At 36.3% G+C, this 8,700-nt stretch overlaps 1 long non-coding RNA gene across 1 annotated transcript; it reads right to left on the bottom strand.

Annotated features, from left to right (window-relative positions):
* Positions 1-4,327: 4,327 nt before the first annotated feature.
* LOC113965558 lies at positions 4,328-8,397 on the bottom strand. The gene is made up of 3 exons (XR_003533572.1): positions 8,293-8,397; positions 6,672-6,782; positions 4,328-4,722 (listed from the first exon to the last, which is right to left on the bottom strand). It is a non-coding gene; the product is annotated as an uncharacterized LOC113965558 (long non-coding RNA).
* Positions 8,398-8,700: the final 303 nt, after the last annotated feature.

Here is an 8,700-nt window from a genome sequence, read left to right as displayed (position 1 = left end):
ACCCTATTTCCTTCTTTCTCTCATCTGTCTGCCAGAGTCTGTCTAGTGTCTCTTACTCTCAACAGAGTGAATTAGCCTTTTTTCAGGTCTGAGCTGCCACAACTAGATTGCTTTGGGTCATCTCATTAAAAGTTAATAGGAGTATATATGTATTACACTGTGTTAAACCAGTATATACTTAACCAGCAACTACAAAGTGTATATAATGGTTGTTTTAATAGAAACTCCACCTTGCTTTCCTTCCATCTACTCCATCTAGTGTAACTAAGCAGTGATTTCAACATCTGGGACACGTAAAAGAAAACCATCAAGTTAAATATATATCAACTATGTCAGACATTTATTGTTATTATTCTCCTTGTAGAAGTTTTTCTCATGACACATAAGAAACAACACATTTTTTCTGTCTGTATTCATGATACTTTGACATTAAGAATAATTCATCTGTGTCAGTGTGTAAGGGCCTGAATGTATATGTAAATATACATATCTGTGTATGTATATTTAAAGCTGAAACACCTTAGGGAAAAATTATTTTTTAAATCTATAATCATAGTTTATTTCAGATATGCACAGAGGTTAGCTGACTAAGCGTTTACAGGACTTGAATAAATAGCCTTACTGTAAAGATTGTAGAAATACAGTTATGAAAAGTGAATTTGTAAATTTTGTGAACCAGTTCTAGAATTGATCTGACAAAAAAAACCAACTTAAACATGCAATCGTTTTGTACACACAGGTTAATGATTTACTACTACTTTTTCTAAGACATCCACTAAGCCAGTAGCAAAATATTTCCTAAGATGGTTTGGAGTTCGTTGTTCATAAGATATTTATATAGATGCTTTCTGTATTCTCAGACTAAGAAAGGGTTTCATTAACCAAGAAAAAAATTGAAGTGCCAATAGCAGGACTAAATCATACAGAAAAAATCGTATCAGAGGCAGCAGAATGGTTTTTGTGCACAACAAAAGACTTGTACCAGATTTTGATTAACTTGACAAACTGAGAGCATGTCCAGTATATAAAAGTAGTCTTAACTGGAAATGCCATTAACTTGTTTATGATCTCAAAGATAATAAGCAAAAAATAATATACTATGTTGGTATTATGACAGCAGTTAGTACCTTCAACAAAAGTCTAAATAGTACAAGATTGAATGAGCCACTCAGGCCATTGCTAAATTACAAGTATTAAGTCACCTCTTGATATGGTTTGAAGCTGGCTCCCTGCCAAGTCTCCAAACCTTACCACCAGAAGTCCCCTCCCCCCAACAAAAAAAAAACCTCAGGGAGAAGAGGGAGAAAAAACTAAGAAAAACCCGAAAACGAGAGAGAGGACAACCAAACTGATATATATAAATATATTTACACTTATATACAATTTCACACGGGAAAGGGAAAGGGGAAGGGGAAAAGGAACAAAACTAAAATAATATATATATATATATATATATCCCAATCAGTAGTCCGAGATCTAGTAACTAAAGAACAAAAGAGTTAGCAAAGAAGATATCTCACTACTCTCCTGGGACAACCGAGAGTCGCTCCGGAACGATCGCCGGCAACCTCTGTCTCCCAAGGTCGGCGAGGCCTAGCCAGGCCTCGCTCCCCAACACGGCAGACTCAACAGCAGGGAACCTGCACCTCCAAGCCGCCGGAAGGAAAGAGAGCGAAGGCCTCTCCTCCTCTCTTCTTATAGTCTGGCTTACGTAAAAATCGTAGGGAATACTGGGTAAATCTGGACCCTTCCTTGGTTACAAACTGGTCACCAAGAAAGGCCTAGCCCAAACCACCACACCTCTCTACTTCAAAATCTTGAAGCTGTTCAGATAACCTAGCAATGGTAGAAGAAGCTGAATACAGTAGAGTCTAGCATACTTAATACCACATAAATCTAAGCTCTTACATACATACATTATTTATTCTGTGACACAATATTACTGCTCTCCAAAGATAGGTATCAAAACTAGTCTCCTAGTGTTGGAACTCCTCTAGTGTTAAAAAAAAAAGCATTTTAAATTAATATATTGCTCTTTAAGTGTGTGAGTGTTTAAGCTTTTGTTATAGTTTTTCTGTTTGGGGAGTACATGAAGAAGCTTATTGATTTAAGAGTATCTTGTATACTCTTAAAGACAGACTCCCAAGATTGTAGAGAATGACCACTGTCTACTACTATCAAAATAAAGCTATTCACAGAATTAATGTTTGACATTTGTAAGGTCAGATGAAATTGTTATGCACACTGAATCTGACCTTGTGAACCACTTTGGCCACTGCATTTTTCAAAATATTTTGGCACTGATCTCATAAAAATGGTTGACGTAGAGCTTTAAGAAATCCATTCAAGCCATGAATCAGAGTGGTGTTTAGTATATTTATCACAATGAATACAGTGATGATTATTTAATATTCACCATTTGTTTTCTTGAATTTTATGATGTTCTGTTAATATCAACATGTTAATTTGTAATATATCTGCAATGGAATGGAATGGAATAGAATAGAATAGAATAATTCCAACTGGAAAGGACCTACAGTGATCATCTAGTCCACCTGCCTCACCACTTCAGGGCTGACAAAAAGTTAAAACATTTAATCAAGGGCATTGTCCGAAAGCATCTTAAACACTGGCAGGCTTGGAGTATTGTCCGCAAAGCTGTTCCAGTGTTTGATCATCTAATTAAAGAAGTACTTCCTAATGTCCAGTCTGATCCTCCCCTGGTGCAGCTTTGAACCATTCCCACATGTTCTCTCACTGGATCCCAGGGAGAAGAGAACAGCCTCTTTCCTCTCCTATCCCTTCCTCTGGAAGCAGTAAAGAGCAATGAGGTCACCCCTCAGTCTCCTTTTCTCCAAACTAGACAAGCCCAAAGTCCTTGACCACTCCTCATAGGATATTCCTTCCAGCCCTTTCACCAGCTCTGTTGCCCTCCGCTGAACACATTCAAGGACCTTCACATCCTTCTCTGGACAGCCTGTTCCAGTACCCCACCACCTTTATAGTAAAGAAATTCTTCCTAACATTTAAATCTGTCCTCTTTTAGCTTAAAACCATGTCTCCTTGTCCTATCGTTATCTCCCTATGTAAAAAGTCACTCTCCTTCCTTTTTAAAAGCTCCCTTTAGGTACTGGAAAGTTGCTCTAAGGTCTCTCCAAAACCTTCTCTTCTCCATGTTGAACAACAACAAGGTGCTCCAGCCCTTCAATCATCTTTGATTGATCTTGTGGCCCTCCTCTGGACCCACTCTAAATAGTAATTTTTGTAGTCAATCAGTTAATGTGTGAGAGCATACAGTTGTCTGGAATCACCTGAATAGATCTCCACAATTAGTTGAATCCAACATCACTAGGCTCCTCAAAGAGATTCCCCTGAACTAAAGAAATGTCTGTGATTTCCAGTAGTGAAGTCCTTATTGTGATCTCAGATTTCTTACCTACTGCTGGCTGTAAGCGCAATTGTTCTTAATTAGGATAAACACATTAAAACCAAGAGTAAAACCTGTTGCTCTCAGGAAATGAAAATATATCAGAGAACATTTTTTTTCTTTTCGAGCACAAAAGGTGCTTAACAAGAAGGAGATGGGAGCTGTTTAGTACAGTTTAGACCAACTCTTGGTCAGATATTTTGGTCTGATCAAAAAGCACACTCAGTAGTCATACCTGAATGTAGAAATATTTTTCCCTGGGAAGTCTACTGTACCGGCTCCTGGGCATCAGGCAAGGTTTATCAAAAACACCAATAATGACAATGTGAAGATTCATAACAGATAAAAACTGTGGTGGTTAGTGCCACAGGAAGGATGCCAAATGGCATCCTGGGAAATGTAGTTCCTGATGCTCTATTGCACATGCTCCATGGAATACTTGTATGTGATTGGTTGAACATCGTTTGTTACTTTTTAAACTGCATGTATAAGATGTTGTTGTTCTCAATAAAGCTGATTCGGGCGCTTGTCACCCCAAGTGTTGGGATCTGTGCCCACAGTGCCGTCAAAAAATGGTGGTGAGTATCCCACAACACATTTCCAAAGATAAGGCATGAAATTAATGTCAGAGAGCAAAGCTGGATTAATATTTCCATTGCACCACTGTCATGCACACTGTTTTAAAAAAGGAAAATGACTGCAAAGTGCTCTATAGTTAGTCTGCATAAGCCTAGCACAGATTTTCCTGGGCATTCATTGTAGATCTCTAATGATTTTTCTCATCTGAAGTCATCAAATTAAAGGCAAACCTGTTTGAAGTTATTTGTGCACTTGTATTAGCCCTACTGAGCCACTCAAAAATCTTTTGCTCTGCAATTTTGAGGCAGACCAGGGACAATATTTTCAAGTTTAAGGATCACTTTTATTTCCGTCAGGTGTTCATGGACTGAATTCTTGATTACCGATTGCTTAGCCAGTGTAAAGAATGTATTTTTTTTTCTGGCCAAGTAGGTTAGTTTGAGTGATACTGTATTTAAACTAATAAAACGTTGCAAAGATAGATAAGAGACTACCTTCAAGTGCATTTCCCTTACTTACTTCTCCTACAGTGCACATACACTTCAGTTGATCTACCAATTGGCCAACATTGCTGAAAGACAAGTAAAATTGCTGTGAGGTATAGATACAGCACCAACTCCTCCCTTGGAAATCTCTTGTGAAAGCAAGAATGGTATCTGAAGCAATGGATTACCAACTCAGAGAGATATTGAGAAGCTGTTGATGACAGAAATTATCTGTAAAGAAAGAAATTACCACAAAGTCAGTATCATCTAAAGTAATCTGCAATGAACAGTTCTAGAAAATTAAAGGAAAGAAAACCTCTCTCAAGTGCTAGAATTGTAAAATATTTTTCTTTTTTTTTTTTAATTTATTACTCTGGGGATAGAATAGCCGATTTGAAGTAATTTTGTTTTCCTTTGGGAACAATGCCAGAAAGGATCTTCAGTGATTTGTTATCGTCTGTGCTAGATATGGAAAGACACACTTAGCATGTGCTAGATATGGAAAGACACAAAGCATAGTTTCATACGTTGTATTGAAAGTAGTAAATTCTGTATGTAAAATAAAGAAATTTTTAAATAATCAAAGTTAAACTATAGCAAAGTTCTTCTATATTATATAAAAAATATTTCCTTCTCTATTTTTCAAGAATTCAAAAATTCTGTGTTTCTACAGATATGTTTTAAATGGCAAATTTGTTACTGAGTGGAAACAAAAACATGGAGAAAAAGATTCGAAGTGTCTAAATTCTTGTATAGAAAGGCTTTGGACATAAATTTATATGAAAATATATAGAGATTGTACATGTAGAAATTATTCTTTTGATTTCATTTAGAATTTAACTTTATAAATGTGAGGAGGACTTCAAAAATATTTTGAATGTATAATTTAATCACATCCAGTACTAACTTTTGTCTCCATAAAGGGAAGATGTGACACCCCTTGAAGGGATGACTACCCAGAGGAGGTGACAGTACCTCTAATTCAGTGGAAACGCTGCACAATGAGGATTACTAATCTTTGATCATCATCTATTCAAATGGAGCAGCTTTGAATGGTAAGATATCTGTCCCTTTGCCAAAGCAAGCCAGGGTCTTCTAATTTTTATTTTAGGGGGAATGTAACTAAGCAACAGATCATGAGATGGAAGACTTTGATCACTGGAGGAGATTGCAAAGGGAGACAAAGTGGAACTCGATGGAAGGGATTCACAAAGATGAAGGAAGATGGAGCAGAAAAAGGAACAGCAGAACATGCTTTCATGATAGAAAAGACCTTTTGAATGCCGCAAGAGAGACATGAATAGTGAATTTTCAGGTATGTTGTTCAACCTAAAACTGAGGAAAAGGAAAATCTCTTCCCAGTTGACCTGAAAAATGATGCTTTGTTTTTTTTTTCACAAAAACATAAGCCAACAAAACCCCCCAAATCCAGCCTTATTTTAAATCTCTCAAGACTCCTATACGTCCTCATGTTAAGCACAAAACTTACTATGTGTGTTACTTCTTAACATCTCTTTTACATTTTTGCATCTTAGACTGACTTTGAAATGAGTAGTTCATGTTTTGTGGATGAAACTGTTCCTGGATTTCTGGATTTCAGTTGTGTATTTGCAGTAAATTTGCTGTTTGCTAAATTAATTTCATCCAGCTTTAACCACATATTTCTGTTAACTCTTTCATTTTTGCTCTGCCTTAATTCTTTACTTTTTTTATTTTAGCATGTTTAAATCTATTTCCTTCTCCTGACATTCCTATAATGGTTGGGGCTTTTTCGTTGTCAAAGTACCTTATATTGCATCTTTCCAAGCTGACAGTTAACAAGTTAACATTATTTATGCTTTTTGTAAAAAAACTCTCTGACGTTTTATTTAAAGTAACTTCCTAATGAAATGCAAAACTTATCTGTTTTCACTTTAGTACAACTTGTACTGTACAACAAATGCCATTGATGACAAACCTAAAATTTGAAGGCCATTACTCTCATACCTCAAAAAAACAGATTACAAATTTTTTTTGGCAGAGTTGAAATCATTGTAATACAGTAGCACACAGCCCAGCTGCAACAACCAGAGGGAAGCTTTTAAAGTTCCTAGGAAGGCTGGCAGCTCCACAAGCAATGGGGGGGTCAGACAGCAGAAACTGCAGATCAGAAAGCTAAACCAGGGCAAACCAACTCTTACCTTTGTCTCCCATTTGCATCTCAGTTCCAGTTGGATCCAGGAGCCCTGTTCACAGCTGCAGTTGCCTAGAGAGACAAAACCATGTGTGCTGGAGGGCCTCTTGTTACAGTGCTGCAATCAATATGAAAAGGCAATTAAGTGATTTCCCTTTTTCTCTCAATTTCCATTAAATCATCTCCATAGCTTTGACTTAGATAGCAGACATAAAAACAAATATTTTGCCTCTGGAACGGGAAACTTTGCACAAACTGGTGAATATTTTTCAACACAATTTCATGTGGAGAGTGAAGTCCTTCACCCTCAAGGGCTGGACACCTACTCTCATTAGCAAATTATTTTGTTTTTGTTATTTGCTAATAACAAAGTTATTTGTTTGAAACTTTCCTTATTTAAAGAAAATAATCTGTATTAAAAAAAAAATACCAGGGAGAACATCACTTTTGAGAAAACACAATCTTATTAGAGCAAGAAGAAAGAATCTGCTCAAGGTTAAAATTGTTAACACTTTTTCACTTACAGTAAAAAAATGCATTTTACATCAACAATCTAAAATTATATAATTTTGTTAAAACTAATTTTACTTATTAATATAAATAATTATGCAGGACAAGAGTTTTCTGTGCCAAGAACTGGTGTAAACATTTTACGTTATATAATGATTATAATTGTCTGAGGAACACAAACTCTGAAATCATACTAACATTTTTAAGTCTACGAGAATGAATTTCTGTTATTTTAATACTTTTTTTTTCTGATTTTTCTCCTAAGCTTACTACAGAATTGTAGCACTTGCAAATGAGATGTTCAAAAGTTTTGCAGTGTTAGTTTTCTGAGAAATAGGCATTGGGCAGAGTCACAAAAAGGGTCAATCTAGAATAAGACTTCAACTTCTAAAAGTCTCCTTTCTACCTCTAATCTGACTTTCACTTTGAAGAGCCATGCAGCATCAACTCAGCATATTTTTAAATCATTCACTCAGTCTTGAACAGCAATCCACTTTGCATTACCATAATCTGATCTCAGAACCAGACCATGATCTCAATGCAGCTTTATGACTAACACTGATTTACAAAAATAGAATGCACAATGTAAAAATGAGATCTTTCCCTTTGACTGTTCCTTATTTCCCACAGCATATTCCTCAACCCTTTCATTTATAGACTGTTATATCTCCTAGTTCTCTGTTACATCTCTACTTTTTCTCATTTATTTTGTAGTTATTTCTCTCCTTATCTCTACAGCTTCTCAAGACGGCAGTATCTCATTAAAACAAAATTGAAACTGTTAACCTCCCTATTCTCAGTAGTTTCTCAAGGTCTTTGAAGGACGCAACAATGCAATCACATACCCATCAACTTCTAGAAACCTAGAATAACTTTTTAGAAATGTTGAATATTTATAACAGAACTAGGTAATGCAATTCCCGTCTTGCTCTAAACAGTCTCAGAATACAGTATGTTCTAGACTCAGGGACAGAGCTAGAAGAGAAACCTTGAAGTGAACACAAGCAAGGAAACATGACTGGTTTTACTGTGCCATTCAGCACAATGCTCAGTAAGACAAGGTTCATTGGAGAACTGTATTTACATATTTATTATAGAACAGACTATGGTTTACATACCATATTTCCTAGGAAATGATGATGCTAATTTACACGTTTTAGTGAACTGACAGCAAAACTGGGTCTCTGGAAGGGACTGTCATTCCTCCTCTGCCACATTGTATAAGGCCCAATCTCAGACTGCCCTTCTGTCAGGGTGGACATACTCCTCTGTGCTGGTTTGCTGATCAAATGATAGAGATGCTGATGACCCAGTCAGAAATTAGTCTGATTTTTAGTATAGTCTTTCAAGACTCTTTCTCTAGTATTTCACATGATGGGGTTTTTGTCAACACTTTTTTGCTGAATTCTGTGAAGCTACTCTGAGGTTTGATTCTTACATCTCCAGGCAGAATTCATTGCAGGGAAAAAAGCATTAAACAGTCACTATGAGAGAAAAAGAGTGGTAGGAAGATAGCAAATAGGACA

This window comes from Neopelma chrysocephalum, unplaced genomic scaffold, assembly GCF_003984885.1.
Source record: "Neopelma chrysocephalum unplaced genomic scaffold, ASM398488v2 Primary Assembly neopelma1_45, whole genome shotgun sequence".
NCBI lineage: Eukaryota > Metazoa > Chordata > Aves > Passeriformes > Pipridae > Neopelma > Neopelma chrysocephalum.
This window is presented reverse-complemented; position numbering and strand designations above follow the sequence as displayed.